The 21,925-nt window shown below is 38.0% G+C and overlaps 1 protein-coding gene across 12 annotated transcripts in view; it reads right to left on the bottom strand.

Moving 5' to 3' along the window:
- Positions 1-21,925, bottom strand: part of DYNC1I1 (dynein cytoplasmic 1 intermediate chain 1) — a 495,519-nt gene that overhangs the window by 395,227 nt on the left and 78,367 nt on the right. For all 12 annotated transcript variants that reach the window (XR_008617419.1, XM_055085000.1, XM_055084998.1 and 9 more), the window contains exon 2: positions 4,570-4,698. The gene's annotated coding sequence lies outside the window, so the exon portion shown is untranslated. The remainder of the gene's footprint in view (positions 1-4,569; positions 4,699-21,925) is intronic.

Here is a 21,925-nt window from a genome sequence, read left to right as displayed (position 1 = left end):
TACGTATAGCTGATTCACTTTGTTATACAGCAGCAACTAACACAACAGTGTAAAGCAATTATACTCCAATAAAGATGTTAAAAAAAAGAAAAAAAAAATTCAAGCATTAAAAAATACAAACATGAATAGCTTAGAAATGTGAAAGTTCCCTCATAATCCAAACTTCTGCTGATAATCACTGACAGCCATTTAGTATTTTTCATCTTTGCTAGTCTAAAAGAGTTAAATAGTATCTCCAGTTTTAATTATCCTTGAACCATTTTTGATACCAATTACTGTATTAGTCATGGCCCCCACAGGAAAGAAATAGCATACTTGAGGGGTTTAACTGAAGAGGATTTAATGACGGAAATATTTTAAGAGGGATGATGTATTAGTTAGGGTTCTCCAGAGAAAGATATATATATATATATATATATATATATAGAGAGAGAGAGAGAGAGAGAGAGAGAGAGAGAGAGAGAGAGAGAGAGCAAATATATAACCCTAAGTAATACATAATCCCTCTTAAAATATGAGAGAGAGAGAGAGAGAGATTTATTACAAGGAATTGGCTCACATGATTATGAAGCCTGGCAAATCCAAAATCTGTAGACCCAATATCCCAGTTTGAGTCTGAAGGTCAGAAGCTGCTGTAAAATGAGGAAGAGATGATCTTCTAGTTCGAAGACCTTTGGCAGGAGAATTCTCTCTTACCTGGGGTACAGGGTCAGCCTTTTATTCCATTCAGGCCTTCAGCTGGTTGGATAAGGCTCACCCACATTACAGAGGGAATCTGCTTTACTCAGTCTACTGGTTAAACATTAATTTCATTCCAAAACACCTTCACAGAAACAGCCGGTGTAATGTTTAACCAAATATCTAGCCATTCTGTGGCCCAGTCAAGTTGAAACACAACATTAACCATCACAGATGAGTAGAGTTAAGGGAACTGAAAAGAGATGGTGAATACCCAGGGATTATCTGCAGCAGAAATCTGTTATCAGCATTTGGCCTACAGGGACAATGAGGAAGAACTGATGTAATCAGACTCTGGTGATGGCCATAGCCATGGAAGAGGCCATTTGATATTAGCTGTGGTGACAGAGAAACAAAAGATCTTCCAGAATCACTCTTGTCAAAACAGGAGTCAGTGGAATGCATATCTTGACCTCTCTCCTTTCCTTTCCAATCTTTTGCTGATGGTCCACCCATACATTAATCCAACCTAGAAGGAAGTCAGAGGGTAGAAGAACCTGTGTGAAGCACTCAATAGAGGTCAACCTCTATTGAAAAAAGAAGAGTGAAAATGGAAATGAGGTGCAGAAGCAAACAAAGAATAACCAGAACATTGGTCTTTCTCTGGTACAAGTGTATGTTTACAATAAATTCATAGAAGTGGACTTACTGGGTCAAAGGGCAGAGGCATTTGTAATTTTTATGGATTTTCTAATCTCCCCACCACTTAGGGATTGTAGCAATTTACATTCCCTCTAGTCCTACATGTGAATGACTTTTATCACACAGCTGTCCAACCATGTGCTATCAAAAGTTCGGATTTTTGACAATACGGTAGGCGAAAAGTGTTGTCTCTGTGTAGTTGTATTATGTATTTCTTTTTTTAATGAATGAATATATCATCTTTTCACATAAGTTAATAAGAACCCATTCAATTTCAAGTGATAGAAAACTCAGCTTTAATCTGGTTTAAGCAACAGAGAAAAAATAAGATTCACATAAAAGTCAGTGAGTATATCTAGAGACATGACTTGATCCAAGGACTCAAAGGATGTTGTCAAACCTGACCTACCCCTCTCTGTCTCTGTCCCTCTGTATCTTTCTCTCTCAGTCTGTTTGTCTCTGTCTCTCTCTCTCTGCATTTTCCCTTTGCTTGGCTCTATTCTCAGATGGTCTCTCCTCTTGTAGTGGCCCCAGGCAGCACCAGGCTTTCATCCTCAAGCTCCAAACTCAGCACAAAGACCTATGTCTGACTTTCACTGAATTCAGTTGTATTATGTACCTGTCCTTGAGCTATCACTGTGGACAGAGGGGTGTCCTGCTCCATTTGCCCAGGCCTGAGTCAGAGGACCATACACCCTTCTATCCATACATGTATCTTTAAAGACATCCATATCAAAATAATGCAGCTATATTAATCACAGTAAAAACTGTGCTCATCCTCATCCTAGAAGGAGATGAGATAAACAACCTCAAACTCATAAATAAACTAGTTATTGCTCTAATCCAGAATCTCTAGGTTATTCGTATTCTTCTTGGTCGGGTCCTAATATGGCTTCTTGTAGTCCAGCAAACTGTGATTAAATGAAAACCATAACTCACCATTATACACTTATAGGGAGAGATAATGACAATCGAAATAAAACCTTCCATTTGAAAAAGAAGAGAGTGGGAAACTTCCCACAGTGGTCTCTGACCTGGAACACTTTCTAAGACCCCTGGCCCTAGAGTGAAGTAAGCTCGTTAGTCATAATGTGGCCACTCCGGAAGGTTCTCTTTTCTCCTATTTTCCTTGGCCCCATTTGAGGTGGTGACCTTAGGCAAGGATGCCCCTTCTATGGGTTGCATTTGTTTAGCATCTCATTCCTGAAGGATTAGGTTTGAGGGCCTGGAATGACCTTGGAGACTGAACAATGGCAGGCTACTCTTTGTTGGGTTTTTTCTGGCTGTGAATCTCTCTTAAAACGTTAGGAGGCAATAACCCCATAAGGTAAGTATTATTATTCTTATTTCATAAGTGTAAATTCTATTGCTCAGAAATGTGAAGTGGCTTTGCCCAAAGCCTTACAGCTGGGGAGTGACAAAGCCAATATTTGTAACCAGAAAAGTCTACCTTTATCCCTCTATTTCATACTGCTTCCCTGTGTACCTTATATTAAAATAGTTTTGTTTGTAATATCTCTATCATTATTAGCAAAACCTTCATATCTAGAAACTCTAGTGGGAAATTCATTCTCACTGCCCTTCCTCCATGCACTACTAAATTTCTGTCAGTCAGAAGAAAATAATGAAAAACAGAAGAAAAATGGAAAAATTCTCAGTTTGTCCTGTAGGTGCCACCCTCATCATAGAATATCTGTTTCCAGCTTTGCAGCACAACTCTCAGGGCTGCAATAGACTCAGACATTCTAGAAGGATTCAAGAAGTTGCATCCAATTTATGCAGTTCAGTGCCAGCATCCATAACCTGTTTTTATTGTCTTGTATGTAGCTCCTGGGTTCTAGTTAGGACTTTTTCAATTTTTAATTCATTTAATTTTTGAACAGGTAATATATTTATAATGGCTCCAAAACAAATAAAAGTGTAAAAAGAATATAGTGGAAAAAACTTCCGTTTCATCAAGTCCACGCCAAAAGTTACCAGTTATTAGTTTATTTTGTACTTCCAGAGTATGTTTTACTCATATACAAGAAAACATATTTTTAAAAAACTACCTTGTTTTATTTTGCATGATAGCACACTATAACATTTTTTCTCCATCTTGATTATTCCATTAATACTATATCTTGGAAATCTTTTATATCAACACATAAAAATTTCTCTCTCTCTCTCTTTTTTATAGCTTCAGAGTATTCTCACTGTATGGATGCACCTAAATTTGTCCACTCAGGTCTCCAGCGATGAGTATGTAAGTCAATTTTTTTGCCAGTAAAAATAATGCTAAAATAAGTAGCTTTGCATATAGTTCATTTTGCATATGTGTGAATATATCTGAAAAAATTTGAGGATACATGCATTTGCAATGCTTATTGACATTTCCAAATTGCCCTCCACAGGGCTCGTACCAGTTTATGCACCTGCCAGCCATGTATGAAATTGTCAATTTCCCCACAGCTTGGCCAACACAGTATGTTTTGGATTTTTGCCAATCAATCTGAGAGTGAAAAAAATGGTATCTCAGTTTTACTTTTTGTTTCTTTTATTATAAGTGAGTTTGAGCCTCTTTTGGTTTAAGAGCAATTCTTTTGATTGCACGTGATAGGAAGCCCAACTTCCAGGGCCTCGGCAAGAAGATGTTTGTTTTCTCATGACTAAAAAGTCTGGAGGTAGATGTAGAATTTCCAGTGGGCCTTAATCCAAAGGCATAAATATTACTGAGGCCTGTGATTTCTCTCTCTCACACTCTCTTTTTTTCTCTTTCTGTCTTGCTCACTCACTTGCTTCCTTTCCCTCTTCCTCCCCTGCTTCAGTTTCCTTCTGTCTTGACCCTCTCCTCAAACAGGCTCTGATTGTCCCATGCTCACAGACCTGCATTGGACAAGGGATGCACTGCTCTGACTGGCCAGGCCTGAGTCATGTGATAGAGCCCAAATCCCCCCAGACTAGACGGATTGAGTGAGAGGTGGGGATTCTGGCTGTCCAGTGAAAGGTCAAAATGGTGTTATGTGGAGAAGAATGGATAGGCACTGGCTGGTGAACACTGCGGATTTGTGTTGTAATCCACTCCTTTGACAGCTCAACATCCACATACCCTTCTATTCACACACACACACACACACACACACACCTTAAAAAACAGCCATGCTGTAATTGTGATGAAGCCGTAATTGCATGCTGTAAAACTGCACTCACCCCCTTCCCAGAGGGAAACCCCACAGCAACTCATGTGGTTATTGCTCCAAGTTCAAGATTTCTGGGTGATGTGCAGTCTTCTTGGTCAGGTCCTGATGTGGCTCCTCCTGGCTCAGCAACCTGTGGTTCCTGTATAACCAAAAGGCACACATGAAAGGACAGAGAAAGAATAGAGTAATAACAACAAAACGCCCATTTAGTAAGGAGGAGAACGGGAAACAGCATAAAGTGGTCTCTGGTCCAGGATGCACAGGACAGGAAGAGCAAGGTGTCCCTGACCTGAAGGTAATGTGAGCTCCTTAGCTAACCTGACTGCTCTGGCCTGTTACCTGGAATCATCACCTTTGTCCTGTATTTCCACAGGCCCTATGAGTTGGAGACTATGGAGGAGGAGGTCCCTTCTGTGGGGTACATCTCATAAGCATCTCTCTTCCTTTTGGAATGGGCTTGGGGTGTTTAGGTTTGCCTTAAAGATTAAATAATCACAGGCTGTTGTTTGCCAGATTTTGAGTTCCTCTAGCAAGATATGTCTCCTAAAACACTGTGAGGCTCCTGGGTATATACTGGGAAAAAACTGTAATTCGAAAAGATACATGCACTCCTATGTTCATAGCAGCACTATTTATAATTGCCAAGACATGGAAGCAACCTAAATATCCACTGACAGATGAATGCATAAAGAAGATGTGGTATAGATACACAATGGAATACTACCAGCCATAAAAAAGAATGAAATAATGCCATTTGTAGAAACATGGATGGATCTAGATATTATCATACTAAGTGAAGTAAGTCAGAAAGAGAAACACAAATGCCGTATGAACCTAGAGATTATCCTACTAAGCGAAGTAAGTCAGAAAGAGAAAGACAAATACCATATTATATCACTTATATGTGGAATCTAAAATAATGGTACAAATGAACTTATCTACAAAACAGAAATAGAGTCACAGATGTAGAGACCAGACTTGTGGTTGCCAAGGGGGAGGGGGGCGGGATGGATTGGGAGTTTGGGATTAGAAGATGCAAACTATTACATATAGAAAGGATAAACAACAAGGCCCTACTGTATAGCACAGGGAATGATACACAATGTTCTGTAATAAACCATAATGGAAAAGAATATGAAAAAAAATATACATATGTATAATGGAATCACTTTGCTGTATAGAAAAAATTAACACAATATTGTAAATCAACTGTACTTCAATAAAATAAATTTTAAAAACACCACGAGGCATTAGCCTGCAATATATATAGCATATTTCTTGTTTTACAAGACTAGACACTATGGCTCAGAGATGTTAAATGCTTTTACCAACAGCCATACAGCCGGGGAGGATCAAAGAGTGAGTGGCAAACCCACTACCTGTAACCAGCTCTTAAGACTAAGCTTTCAATATGCTTACATGAAAAATTATGCTCACAATAACTAGCAACTCTGATGGGAAAAATCACCATTCGTGCCCTGTGCCCTGCTAAACTATTCTGATGTCCCCTCCCACCCATCCCCTCTTCCTCCCAGAAAGCACAAAGAAACAAACTGAAATATTCTGTTTTTCCTGTAGGTGCCGCTACTAACCACAGGGTATTTCTTTCCAGCCCTGCAGCCTGATCTCTTAAGGCTGGAAAGAATCAGAAGTTCTAGAAGATGGAGTCCAGTCTACGTACAATTCAGTCTAAGGACCCCCAATCACGAGTTTAGAGTTCTATAGCTCCAACATATAAGTTAGGGTTCTCTTCTCCTGAAATTATATTTAGTTCATTTTTGAATAGCTTAAACATTTATAGGTTTCAAAAATTTAAATGTACATAAAAATCTTATTTGAAAAAAATCTCCCTCTATCCCTGTCTCTTATCCACCAATTTCCTCTACACAGCATTTATGATGGTATTCTTTTTTTGTCTATTTTTCTAGAGATTTTAATATGTATGCAACTATGAACATAGATTTCTTTCCCCTCCCTTTTTAATGCCAGTTATTCACATTCTTCTGTTCCTTTTTTTTTTCTTTTCTTCTACATAGCTATATATTATGGAGAGATTTCCATTATCAATTCCTAAAGAAATTTATTCCTTTTAAGAGAGAGTCCTCTACTGTGTGGATGAAACTGATTCTCCCTTGAGGAACATTTAGTTTGATTCTTATTGTTTGAATTTCCAAACAATGCTGCACTGAATAACCTCGTCCATGCCTCATTTTGCAGGCGAGGATATATATCTGTGGGACAAAGTACACAGTAGTGTAATTACTGGGTCAAAGATACATGTATTTGCAGTTTAACAAATAGATTTTTACCTTCTTTAGGGAGGATTAAACACATTCTCACTAGTAAAATATTTCCTCACAGTTCAGCCAACATAGTATGTGATCAATTTAAATTTAATTTTTGTCAATATAATTGGTGGAAAACGCTATCTCACTTTAAATTCATAGTTTTATTATGAGTGAGGTTGAGCAACTTTTAATATGCAGCATTAGAAATGATTAGGGGTCTTTCAAGTACAAGCAAAACAAAACCAAAAACCCCTCAATCTGGCTTTAGAGAATGGGATTTATTGTCTTTACAAATGAAAAATCAGGGATAAATTGAGAGTTTCCTGTATGCCTGGACACAAGGATTCAAACGGTGCCCTCACTTGCTTTCTCTCTCTTTCTCTCACTCTTCCCCTCTCTCAATCTCCCTCTCTCCAGTCTCCCTTCCTTTGCTGGCCAGGGAGGCTCGAGGACTGCATTCTCATAGCCTCTTCTGTGGGCTGTATTTATTTAGCATCTAACCTCCTGTTGATGCAGGTTCAGAGGCCTGGGGTTGCCTTAGGCATTGAGCAACCACAGGCCATTTGGAGGGCAGCACTGATATTCCTTAGGTGACACAATTCACTTAAAATATTAGTAAGCAACAATATAACAAGGTCACAATCATCCACATTTTACAAGTGAAGAAACTATGGCTTTTAAAAGATATGAGTGCCTTTGCCTAAAGCTATGCAGACAGTAAATGATAGGGACAGTATTTGTATCCATGTGTATCTGACAGTAAATATACAGTGATTAGCAAACTGCTTTTGTTCAGGAACTCCAAGGGAAAATCAATCACCACCTTCATTCATGCTCTACCACCAACTCTCAGAATAAAAAAAAAAAAAAAAAAAAAAAGAAAGAAAAAAACAAATGAAAGCTTCTGGATGTGTCCTGTAGGTGCCACCATTACCATGGGATATCTCTTTTCAGCTGTGTAGCACAGGTCTCTTTAAAGCTGAAATTCTAGAAGATGGAAGAAAACCTGCTCTTTCAATTTATGCGACTGACATTTCACGCTGGCACCTCACATATAATTTAGAATTCCGGAACTCTGCTATGTTGTTATTGTACCTTTCTTTCTAAAAAATATGCATTGAAAACATTTGTGAAGAGTTTACGTAGTTCCAAAATTTTTTAAATACAGTAAAATAAAAGGTATACAGTGATAAAATCTCCCTCCCAATCTTGTCTCCTAAATCCCATGTTCCACTGCCTCTTCCCCATGGATAACTACTCCTCTCAGTATTTTTTCTGTCTTTCCTGAGACATCCATACACACACAAGCAAATATGAAAAGACATTTCCTTTCTCCCGCCTGTTTATATATATTACACAAATATCTGCACTTAAAAATTTTCTCTTAACATATGTTGAAGATAAGTTTGTATTAGCCCAAAAAGAAATTCCTCATTCTTTTTTTTTTTTTTTTTTGTGGTATGCGGGCCTCCCTCTGCTGTGGTCTCTCCCGTTGCGGAGCACAGGCCCCGGACGCGCAGGCTCAGCGGCCATGGCTCACGGGCCCAGCCGCTCCGCGGCATGTGGGATCCTCCCAGACCGGGGCACAAACCCGGTTCCCCTGCATCGGCAGGCGGACGCGCAACCACTGCGCCACCAGGGAAGCCCTCCTCATTCTTTTTTACAGCTTCATATATTCGCCTGTATGGCTGTACCATATTTTTTCATTTATCCAGACCCTATTGGTGGACATTTACATCGATGTTTTCCTATTACAAACCATGTTGTAGTGAATAAATGTTTCTTCATTGTATATGTACAAGTGTAGTTGTAGAATAAATCCTAGAAGTGAAATTGTGGAGCTAAAAGGTAAATCCATGTGTAATTTTGATAAACATTTCCAAATTACCTACCACGTGGATTGTATCATCTTAATACTCCCACCAACAAAGTATGATAATTCCTGTTTCTCCATAAATTGGTCAATTACAGGGAATTAACAAGATATTGGACATTTGCAAATCTGATAGGTGAAAACTTGTATGTCTGAGTGGTTGTATTTCCCACATTTTAAGTGAGATTAAGCAGCTTTTCATTTACTGAAGACCCAGTGTATTTGGTCGAGAGTTTTTCACTTGCAAGGTTAGAAATCCCAGATCATGGAAACTGAAGCAAAAGGAAGAAATTTGTTATTCACATAACTGGACATGGATGTTCTAGGATTTCGAGATCTCTCTCTCTCTCCCTCTCCCCCAGCCCCACCCCGCCCTTGCTCCTCTCTGTCTTAGACAGGCTTCTTTTATGTGGTGACCCCTGGCAGTTTCATACTTATAACCTCACAGCTCCAAGTTTAGCAAAAAGTTCTGGACCAGATCCTCTTATTATTAAGTTGAATTGGATTATATGTTCATATTCTTGGCTGTAAAGATTACAGTGCTCTGATGGTCCAGGTCTGAGTCAATTTTTCTTTTTGAGCCAGAGATAGAGTCAACTTTACTCACACTATGTGGATTGAAGTTTAGGGTTAAGGTTCAGAGATTAGGGTTATGCCTTTCTTGAGGAAGATTGGAGTTGTACAACAAAAAGGAAAATGAATGAGTACTGAAATGGGTATGCAGCGTGTCCATACTTATCCTTCTTCCCATATATACATCTTAAGAAATGCTCATATCTACAGAAAAATCTAAAATCACTCATCCCCTTGCTAGAGGAAGGCAACCTAATTTTCGCATCTAGGATATCTAGGTAATATGCATTCTTGGTCGGATCTAGGCTTGGCTCCTCCCAAGAATAGGTGTTATAGTAATTTATAGTAAATAATTATATTTACTGTACATAAAATATTATAGCAATTTATAGTAAATCATAACATCAGTCACCCTCGAGAAATACCCAGACTATTCACTGACAGAGAAAGGACAATATAATTATGATTAAAAACTCCATTGTAAATGCAGAAAATGGGAAACACAATAGTGATAACTAGAATACTACCCAAATTATGTCTTAGAGTGCCTTAACGAGATAATCTGGCCATTCTGGTTCTTTATTCTAGAAAGTTTTTCTTTGTTTGACGTGGTCTTTGTTGAGCTCAGTTCCTGTTGGAGTGAGTTTGGGGGACCTGAGATTGTTTTACGGGTTGGACATCACTGACCGGTAGTAGGTGCGAGCTTTAAAAAGCAACACATTTATAAAGATGGTAATATTATCTATAAGTGAGGAAACTAAGGCTTGAAGAGGTTAGGGACTTTTGGCATGAGTGACAAGGAGAGCATCAGAATCCAGGCATATTTTCTTCTTCAGCACATTGCCATCTCCATCTGCTCTCTATAAAGTGGCTTTGTTTGCAGTGCTTACATCAGTAATTATCAAAACTTTTATTTCTAGCAACAGCAAAGAGAAACCCCAAGCATATGTTCTAAACTCTTCTCCCTTTAAAGGGGGAACAAAGTAACAAAAAATTCTCTGTTTGTCCTGTAGGGGCCATCTTAATCAAGGAATATTTCTTTTGGGCACTGCAGCCCTGATGTTTCAGAACTGCAATAGACCAGAAATTCTAGAAAGTGGAAGAAGCCTGATAGGACAATATATGTCATCAACAGTTCAGTGCCAGAATCTCTACACACATCCTTGTTCCGATGAATTAGTTAGGATGCTATTATTTTCTTTAAAAGGAAGTTACTGAAGTTTTGGGTTTTTTTTTTTGCCGTATGCGGGCCTCTCACTGCCGTGGCCTCTCCCGTTGCGGAGCACAGGCTCCGGACGCGCAGGCTCAGCGGCCATGGCTCACGGGCCCAGCCGCTCCGCGGCATGTGGGATCTTCCGGGACCGGGGCACGAACCCGCGTCCCCTGCATCGGCAGGCGGACTCTCAACCACTGCGCCACCAGAGAAGCCCTGAAGTTTTGAATAGGTAATATATTTATATGGCTCCAAAATAAAAATAATAAAGGGATATTCAGTAAAAAAATTCTCCCTTCTAACCTTGTCCCCCATCTGCTAAATTCCCATGCCTGCTTCTCAAATATGTAATGACTCATTAGCTTCATGCATGTCCTTCCAGAGATTTACATATATATGAATATATATTCTTCCTTTTTTATGGAAGTGATAGCATAAAATTAATTGATTGGCAAAACAACATATCTTAGAAATATAACACATCAAAATAAAAATTCTAGAATTTTTATAAACATCTTTATAGTGTTCCACCATATGGATGTACCATACTTTAACCTCTTGATGGGCTTATTCATATTTCTCAAGAGGTTGATTCATATCTCTTATTGTTACAAGCAATACTGTAATGAATATCTTCATCATATGATGTTTTTCAGATGTGAAAATATATTAATAGAATAAATTTCTAGAAGTGGATTTGCTGGGGCAAAAGTTCACACATTTTAAATTTTAACAAATAGTCCCACATTGCCCTTTGTAAACATTGCAAACACCTTATACTTCATCAGTAATGTATAAGGGTACCTACTTCCTCACAGCAGGTCCAACATAGCATGTTATTGAATGTTTGGATTTTTTAATCTTATAGGTGAAAAATGGCATGTCTTTCCATTTCAATTTGTTTCTCTTGTTTTGAGTAAGATTGAACAATCTTTTATAAGTTTTAGAGGCAATTGAAAAAGCCCTAGCTTTTGATTGAAAGTGTCAGAAAACCAAACCCATTTGGCTAAAAGAAAAAAATGATTTTTTTTTTGTAAGTCCGTGTAGATATTTCATTTTCCCTTTCAGATGTCTGAGGCCTTGCCTCTAGGTAAAGGAGACCTCTGGGAAGCATCTAGGTTCGGTCTACCCCTCAGCCCCTATGCTAAGGGACAATGATGCCTTCTTGATCTGGGGTTGCTGTTCTCCCAGATGTTGATGGTCACCACCAATGGTGTGACTCTGGGGCAAACAGCTTGCATGGAAGTTTGAGAATGAGCTTCATACATGACTCATCCCACTTAGGAGTGGATTTTTCTACCCTTTCCTTTGCTTCTCCTCAACCTGTAGCGGAAACTCCTTGCAGAGTGAATATACTCAGTCCCAGGCTCCAGTTCAAGATGGTTGCTGTAGTCACCTTGCCACCCCAAGATAAGGTTTTCTCTTTATCCTGAACTGAGCATAAGTAGAATCCACTGAAATTTTTCTATTTCATCTGTTCTCTTCCCAAGAATATGGTCTTTCTTTCTTTCTTTTTGGTCAACCATTTCTGCACTCATCTCTTCCCTCCATCCGCATTGTCTTGCAATTCTTTTCAAAATCACCCCAACATACATTTATCCTCATGTGTATATTGTTGTATTTATTACACAGAACCATCTCCACTTGTTTGCTTTACTTATCTAGTTCCTATAGCTGCCTGTCCTTGTGACCTACAGTTCATCTTTTGTGTAATTTGAGGAAGCAAAGCACAAGAAAATCCACACTTTCAAATTCCAAGTCCAAATGGAAAGAGGAGAAAACATTCCTGGAGTGTAAGGCTATGCCCACATTGATGCCAAATTAACTATTTAAAAGGAAAACTGGTGTCCCTCCAAGACATTTATTTCTTTTACCAAATTGTTTTAATTGACCAACTGTTTTGCTTTTAGATGGACACAACCTCAGAATGCTGTTTTATAAGCAAGTTAGTGGTCACAGACTAATTAGAAAAAATAGGAAATCCATGACAAGCTAGAAAATACTTCAAGGTACTAGAGGGGTTTGCTTTAAATGGCATATTTATTATAGTCTCTTCACAAATCACCTTTGTTTAGAAGTTGTACATGTTAGTGTGGGAAGAGCATGAGATCTGGAGCCAGCAAACCTGGCTCAAACATAGCTTTGGTCACATTTTTTTTTCTGTGATGCTTGGTAAATTATCAAACCTCTCTGAGCCCATATATAAAATAATAATCTATTTTCATCCCATAAAATATTAATTGAGTCCACCACAATGTAAGCTCCATGACATTTAGAACATAGAAGGTAGGCAATAATATTTGTTGTAGAGTCAACTATACCCCAGACATTGTGTAAAAGCCTACATAAACAAGTGGCAATAAAGACACAGTTCCCTGCATCCAGGGAAGTTTAGGAACTATTTGGTCAATCAGCTAAGAAAGCAGGACGTTTTAGTACAACTGGGGGGTGGGTACAGAATTTAGGAAACTACCAACAATTCCCCATACCTATACGGTAGCATAAGGGTGGAAAGGAATAATGAGCCGTGAGTTCAGAGAGGTAAGGCAGGGGTATATCATGAAGGATCTGGAGGTCCGGACAAAGACATTTGGCTTGCATCCCAAAGCAAAGGGATGGAACCCTTAGAGCCCCTGAAGGGTTCTAAGCAGAGAGGTGTCATGATTGGGTGTGTGTTTTAAAATGTTCACTCCAGCTGCTTTGCAGAGAAGGATTGGAAGGGGGCAAGACTCCGTAGAGAAACCAGTATAGGCAAGAAATAATAGTAGCTTTAACTAGGAAATGGCAGTGAAGATGGAGAGAAGTGAATGAAGCTGAGACACATTAAATTGTAGAAATTAAGTGTTAACAGTTGATTATATAGAGTCACTAAGAGAATGAGGGGAAGAGGGGAGGAAGCTGAAATTTCTAACTCATAACTATTCACACAGATAGTAAACACAGGAAGAGGAACAAGAATATTTAGGGGAGGGTGAAGAAATAATTAAAAATTGCATACAATAATCACGAGTTGTCAATAGCATATCTATTGGAGCTGTCCAATTGGCTGTAACATATATGGGTCTGAAGTTCAAGAGAGGTCTAGAAGATATCAGTTTGAAAGTCATCAGTGTGTAGATGTTTACTGAAACTAGGAGCAGATGAGATTGGTCTGGGTGAACGTGCAAAGCAGAAAATAAGAGTTTAGAGTCTACAATGGCCTTAGGCCCAGCAGTACTTAAGGCAGTGTCTGTGAACCATGGCTGCATGCTAGAGTCACTAGGAAGCTTATAAAGAATCATGATGCCAGGACCCCACGCCACACCAATTAAATCAGAATCTCTGGCTTAGGCACCACATTCTTTCAAAGCTTCCCAGGTGATTGCAATATACAGCCATGGTTGAGAGCTATGATTTAAGGAATAAATAGAGGCAGAGGAGAGTTTGGATAGAAACCCAGGTGATATGGTGTCACGGAAGTCCAAAGGAGAGAGTATTTGAAAGAGGAGGAGTGGTCAACAGTGTTATATGCCTCGAGGAGTAGCAAAAAATAATCACTTGAACACCATTAGGAAGGAAGGAGGATTTGCAGATTGCGGTAGAATATTAGTTAGGACTATGATGCTAACCCCCCCGCCAAGAGCATTGGCTTAAATAAGACAGAAGTATATTTTTCATTCAAGTCTAAGAAGTTGGGGATAGTTCAGTCCAGAATGGCTTCCATTGTTTCAATTCCCCAGAGCATTCTATCTTGTTCTCATGTCATGTATGTTTCCATTCCCAAATTTATCTCATGGTCTATGTCAGCTGCCAGTGTCTCAGCCATTTCATCCACATTCTACCAGCAGGAAGGAGGGGCAGGACAGGAATAAAGACGTAGATGTAGAGAATGGACTTCAGGACACGGGGAGGGGGAAGGGTAAGCTGGGACGAAGTGAGAGAGTGGCATGGACATATATACACTACCAAATGTAATATAGATAGCTAGTGGGAAGCAGCCGCATAGTACAGGGAGATCAGCTAAGTGGTTTGTGACCACCTAGAGGGGTGGGATAGGGAGGGTGGGAGGGAGACACAAGAGGGAGGAGATATGGGGATATATGTATATGTATAGGTGATTCACTTCGTTGTAAAGCAGAAACTAACACACCATTGTAAAGCAATTATACTCCAATAAAGATGTTAAAAAAATCTAAAAAAAAAAAAATAAGAAAGGCATACTGTCTCTTTAGAACATTTCTCCAAAGATACACATATCACTTCCATTAGCATCCATCATTCAGAACCTAAAGTCATGGACACAGAACTGCAAGAGAAGCTGGGGAAAATAGTCTTTAGGCAGTCAAGTGCCCAGCTAAATTGTGTAGTATAGAGATAAGTGCTCCCTTACTCTATATAATGCTTTCCAACTTTGCCATGCCTATACATAATCCAAGGTGCTTGCTACAGACAGATTTTACCTACTTTCAGAGACTCCAGGTCAATAGATTTAAAGGCAAGGTCCATATATTTTTTAAACATTCTAGATGATTCTGATGTAGTTGGTCCATAGACAACACTGAGAAATAATGTTCTCCATCTAAGCCTCTTCGCAATTAACATCTCTGCTGCCTTTGCTATTCTACTTGGTATACCTGGAATTCCTCTTTTCACCAATTGTTGACTTAAAATCCCAGTTTAATACTAATTTTTCTAAGAATTCTTAGCTATCAAATTTACTCCACAATTAATGCACTTCTTCAGCATTTTGGTAGAGATGCCTACACAATTAAACGCACAGTGGTACCCTGTGCTTCCTCGTTATGTCATGTGAAATTACGTTCCCCAGTCTCCCATCACCACTTTAGACTGCAATCTCCCTAAGCATAGGGACCCTGCCTCTGACCAGAGCACTCTTTGATGCTGGAAGGTGCCCAGTAACTGTATGTTAAATGAATAAACAAATAGATGAACAAATATGAAAATGTACAGAGACTCAAAAAACAGAAAAATTGATGGGGATACCGAAAACAAGCAGTGTAATGGAAAATAAAGATGTGAGAAACAGAATAAAGTAAAGAAAAAAACCAGGTTTAGCAGGAGGAGAATCATTAGAGCCTGGAAGCAATGTGGGTGATTTAATCATAAATAGTTTTAAGAAACATGGGAAAAGGAGTCTACCGGCAATGTGAAATAGACTCTTAAGTACCTGACAAACAAAAAGAAAAATAGCTAGTGAGAAAATCAATGCATCGAAACCCAACAAAGCTTCAACGTACCATCCCTTTTCAATCACTTGGAAGGAAAATTATGTGTTTAGTACATCCTCTTTCTTCATGTTTGGACCTTTAAATAGGGTATTTGGATTCACAGACTGTACCTAGCTCAGATCATCTCTCCTTCCAACACACTGCTGTACTTTTAAAATGACACCAGGCTTCCAAGCAAGATTGATTGTAAACCTGAAAAGGTTATATGTGATGTAATGAATACACATGCTACTCCTTCAAGTGCATCTCTGGAACGATACATATCCAGGATACTGTATGTTCTCATAGTTTAGAAAAGACTGGGAAGAGATCTCGCAGGCAAGTACCAAAAGAAAATTTCCTATTATGCTCACTTAATAAACTGCTCTATCTTGAATTCATTCACTCAATGAATACACAGTAATTAAAAACTGACTATTTTTGGCATTCCATAAATGTTTGTGGATGAATGGGTAGATGAATGGATATAATGTGCCAATCAAAGTTCAAGGTGCTATGAGAATAATAAAATAACTCAAACATGGGACCTGCTCTTAATAGAGACTGCAATTGAGTAAGGGAATCAAGACATCAATAACCCCTTTTGAGAAAATGTGGTAAGCGCCATCCCAGAGGTATACATTTTACTATGAGAATACATAATACAAAGGAAGAAGAGGTTATTTCCAAGTGGAGTGCTAGAAAAGAACTTTTGCAAGAAGTTGTGTTTAAGCTGAACCTTGAAAAATCTAGATGTGCAGATTTTGGGAAAAGATATTCGGGGCAAAGAAAGAATATGAAATGGACTGTGTTGATGTGTGGAAGATGGAGAAGAGTTTAGTTTGGACAAGATCTGAAGTTTATGAAGGACAATATTGGGCAACAATGTTGAAAAAGTACAGTGAGAATCTGCATGGAGGTCTTTTAAAGTTTTCGATGACTTAGCACAGGATAGTTAATTGCTAATATTTATTGAATGCTTACTATAGGCCAGGCACATTGTAATTACATAAATTATCTTAATTAAGTTCACAATAACCTCCTATGTAGGTTCATGAGGTCCTTCTTATCAAAATATAATTGATGCTGGGAAAAACCAGTTAAAAGATCTCAGTTGAAGTGGAATTTATGATTTCATGGTAAATTACAGGGGGGAAATGATTAGAATATTATCTTTAAAAATGATTAACATTATGACAAACGTTTAGTTATCTTTCGTCAACAACACATATATATATATTATAACTGTAAGTTTGCACTAATTCTTAAAACTGAGAAAGAATAATTTAAATGGGTTTTTTGGGGGAAAGGCATATTTTTCCAAGAAAACTACATGATTGCATAATACAATATTCTTCACTTTATATTTTCAGCGTGATCGTAAAGAGGGTTGATTTTGCAAAATTATTTTAGTTTTTCATGAATTTCCTCAGAACTTTGATATCAAAATTATTCTTCTTTGAAATACCTATCATATTATTGTTCTGGTTAAATTTTTTTCCCCCCATGGAGTGTTAACATGTTTTTAACTCTGCCAATTATTTGTCTGTGGCTTTGTGTGTAATTCAAATATTTTTCCACTTTTATTGACATCATGACATCTTGCATCATTTGCACCATTTGCATTTTGATTTTACAGTCATTTGCATTATGATTCCTAATGGTCATTACCGTTATCTGAAAGTGCAGAAGCTTTGTACACTCAGTGAGAGTCTGACCTATATTGATGGGAAGGGCCAAAGTGCTTGAGTGGGAGGTCAGTTGAAGAGGTAACTCATTAGTCAATACTTTCATATTATGACACATTTTATTCTCCTATAAAATCTTGGATAATAAATACCAGGATGATGAGAGCTTCACATGTTTTATGATTCCTATTTTACAAATGAGAAAACTGAGGCCAATGGAAGTCAATGTGCCCATAGCCACATAGCTCATAAATGATAGAACCAGAATTTGAAGGCAGTCTAACTTGAGTGTTTAACCATTGAGTAGTGTAGGTATGGGTCAAGTGCCTTTAGTTGTCAATTAGGGGTAAGTCACTACCACACATTTACAAAGAATGGAAAGCTCATCTTTCCTGTGTTGCCTGCTGACTTGTGTTTTTTTCCCTACCTTCTAAAATTATACAGATGAATCTTAATTTTCAGTCTTTTCCCCTTAATATATGTAATTAATGAGTTAAAAGACTGTGTTAGCCCCAACCCACAAGTTTTGATATAACAGTCTCTTCATTGACCCATAAATTATTTAGAAGTACGTTTTAAAATTTCTAAACAGAGAAGGATGACTGTCTTTTGGCTGTTTTTCATTTTACTGCACTGAGATTTAAAAATAATACCTGCACGATGTAGAAATCTAGATCCACTGGTGTTTGTTAAGACTTGTTTTGAAACCATGATGTGGTCAATTTTTGTAAATGATGTATAAGTGTTTAAAAAGAATGTGTGGGGCTTCCCTGGTGGCGCAGTGGTTGAGAGTCCGCCTGCCGATGCAGGGGACACGGGTTCGTGCCCCGGTCTGGGAAGATCCCACATGCTGTGGAGCGGCTGGGACCGTGAGCCATGGCCGCTGAGCCTGCGCGTCTGGAGCCTGTTCTCCGCAACGGGAGAGGCCACAACAGTGAGAGGCCCGCGTACTGCAAAAAATAAAAAAAATTAAAAAAATAAAAAGAAAAAGAATGTGTGTTCTTCTGGGCATATACCCAGAGAAAACCATAACTCAAAAAGACACATGCACCCCAATGTTCATTGCAGAACTACTTACAGTAGCCAGGTCATGGAAGCCACCTAAATGCCCACTGACAGACGAATGGATAAAGAAGATGTAGTACATATATATAATGGAATATTACTCAGCCATAAAAAGGAACGAAATTGAGCATATATATAATGGAATATTACTCAGCCATAAAAAAGAACGAAATTGGGTCATATTTAGAGATGTGGATGAATCTAGAGACTGTCATACAGAGTGAAGTAAGTCAGAAAGATAAAAACAAATATCGTATATTAACGCATATATGTGGAACCTAGAAAAATGGTACAGATGAACTGGTTTGCAGGGCAGAAATTGAGACACAGATGTAGAGGACAAATGTATGGACACCAAGGGGGGAAGCGGGGGGTGGGGGTGGGGGTGTGATGAATTGGGCAATTGGGATTGACGTGTATACACTGATGTGTATAAAATTGATGACTAATAAGAATCTGCTGTAAAAATAAAATAAAATTCAAAAATTCCAAAAAAAAAGAATGTGTGTTCTTTAACTGTTGGATATAGAATTCTATATAAGTATATTAGATGGAACTTGTTAAATTTCTTGAAACACATTCTAAATCTTTACAATTTTTTATTTGCTTGATTTATGAATTACAGAAATAACTGTATTAACGTCTTACAATATGATTATGTATTTGTCAATTTTTTGTTGTAATTTTGTCAATTATTTTTATTATTTTAGGGTTATTTTTAAGTTTAGAATTTTTGTATCTTCTTGGTGTTTTTGTCCCTTATCACTATATAGTGTGCTTTTTACCCTAATACATACATTTTAAATTTTACTTAAAAACTATTTTGTCAGATATGTTACAGTGATACCAGCTTTCTTTTGGTTAGCATTCTCCTAGAATGACTTTTCTCTCCTCTTAATTTCAGCTTTTTTATGTCATATTTTAAGTGCATCTCTTATAAGCAGTGGAGCTGATTTTTTAAAACCCCACTCTTTCTTTTAACTAGTGAATTTAATTTATTTACATTTATTATGATTATGGATATACATGGATTGATTTCTTCCACCATATGCATTCTATTTAGCATATTTTTTTGTTTCTTCTTATGCTTTTCAGGAGTCTACTTAACTGATAGTTTTCTTTGTCACTGCCCCAGATTTAAAAGTTATACATTCTATTTCTCTTCCTTTAGTGATATCTTTAAACTATTAACATGAATTCTTTACATAGCAATATCTAAACTCAGTCAATATTTACTCTCTTCTGAACATTAAAAGGGTCTTAGAATGCTTTAACTTCAAACTTGGGGTTTTTTTTTTGCATTCTATAGTTTTCTAGTATTTCTGTTTTGCTTTGTTTTTATATCCTTAAGTTTGTCACTATTGTCATTGCTGATGCTTAGATATATCCACGTTTATGAATGTAATTTTCATTACTGTTTCTTTTATCCCACTCCTTCTGCATGAATTCAATTGATTTCTTTATAAAGTATATAATTTAGTAGTTCTTTTTAGCGAGGTCTTTTTTTTTTTTTTTTTTTTTTTGCTGTACGCGGGCCTCTCACTGTTGTGGCGTCTCCCGTTGCGGAGCACAGGCTCCGGACGCACAGGCTCAGCGGCCATGGCTCATGGGCCTAGCCGCTCCGCGGCATGTGGGATCCTCCCAGACCGGGGCACGAACCCGTATCCCCTGCATTGGCAGGCGGACTCTCAACCACTGCGCCACCAGGGAAGCCCTTAGCGAGGTCTTTAAGTGATAAAATTTTCTAGTTCTTTGCTTAAAATAGATTCTCAAATAACAATTTAGCTGAGTATACAAATAAAGGTTGATAGTTACTTTCCCTTAACACTTTGAATGTATTATTCCACTGTTTTCTGATCTGTATTTTTGCTATTGACACATTTTTGTTTTTGTGTAATTTTTGTGCCTTTGTTGGTTAAGTGTCTCTTATTTGTTGTTGCTTTTTAGATTTTAGTTTCTACGGCTACACTGTGATGTATTTAGGTGTAGATTTCTTTTTTCTTTATGGTTTTTGGAAATCATGTGGTTCTTGATTCTATGGATTCATGTATTTCTTCATTTCTGGAAAATTCTCACAGCCTTTCAAGAGTGCTTCTTCCCCCTTTTTCCTATTCTATCCTTCTGGAACTCCTAATAGGTGTATGGGGACCTTCTATTTCTACCTTCCATGTTTCTTAAATCTGAATCTGTTTCCTTTTCCATTTCATAATTTACCAGTGCTACATTCTATTTGAGATCCTAGTTAGAGCTGCCAGTTCACCAGTCTTCAAACATCTAATCTACTGTTCATTCATCAGTTTTAAATAAAATTATTTGTTTTTTTCTTATTCTTTTATCTAATGTATCTACTATTTTTTCATATTTTCTTGTTCCTTAGAGTTTCAATTCTTTCATGTCTTAATTATTTTAAACATAATTTATATTCTGCTTCAGATTATCATTCTATTATCTCAAGTTTTGGGGTAATAATTCTGCTGTTTTTGCTCACTCTCACTCATAGTGAATGTCTTCCTTGTGTGGCTTGTAATTTTTTTATCATGAGCTCTCTTCTTTAGCATGACTATTTTTTCCTGTGAGAACTCCATATGACCTGTATTGTGGGAGTGTTTCTTTAGAGTGATTGGTTTGGGGCAGGAACTTGGGGTACCTTTGGCCTAGGGCCAGTTTTATATTAATTCCTCAACCTGGGGTGAGAGTTTAACCTTCTCGCGTAGGCTAAGTTCAAACCCTAAATCTATTTGAGGCACAGGTTTGTGGTATTAAATTATCAGAGATAATGCTTCTGTTTTGATTTCTCTACCCAGAACCAAAGTGGAAACATATATGAATGTATCTATTGTCTCCCTTTGCTAGGGAACAAATATATTTCTTAATCCACCCTTTCACTTATGATGCAGTCTTTTCAGGATATCAGCTTTATGTGGGAAATAGTTCCAACTTTCTTTCTTATTTGATCCCTGTAATAGTCTACTCAGGCTGCCATAGACTGGGGGGCTTAAACAACAGAAATTTATTTTCTCAGAGTTCGGGAGATTGGAAGGACAAGATCAGGGTGTCAGCATGATCAGGTTCTGGTGAGAGTTCCCTTCCTGGCTTACAGATGGCTACCTTCTTGCTGTGTCCTCATATGGCAGTGTAGGGAGGGAGAGGAGAGAGAGAGAGAGAGAGAGAGGCAGTGAGCTAGCTCTCTAGTGTCTCTCCTTAAAAGGACACTAATCTGATCAAACTAAGGCCCTACCCTTCTGACCTCATCTAACCATAAATACCTCCAAATACCCCATCTCCAAATACCATCATATTGGGGGATAAGGCTTCAACATATGAATTTCAGGGGGACACAAACATTCAGCCTGAAACAGGCCCAATCCTTTGACTACTGTCCTCTTGTGTATATTAAAGCCAGACTTCTAGTTTACCAAGAGCAAGGTCCTCACTCACCCCACACCCTGCTACAGCATC

This window comes from Physeter macrocephalus, chromosome 5, assembly GCF_002837175.3.
Source record: "Physeter macrocephalus isolate SW-GA chromosome 5, ASM283717v5, whole genome shotgun sequence".
Lineage (NCBI taxonomy): Eukaryota > Metazoa > Chordata > Mammalia > Artiodactyla > Physeteridae > Physeter > Physeter macrocephalus.
Note: the sequence above shows the minus strand (reverse complement) of the source record. Positions and strands in the feature narration are given on the sequence as shown.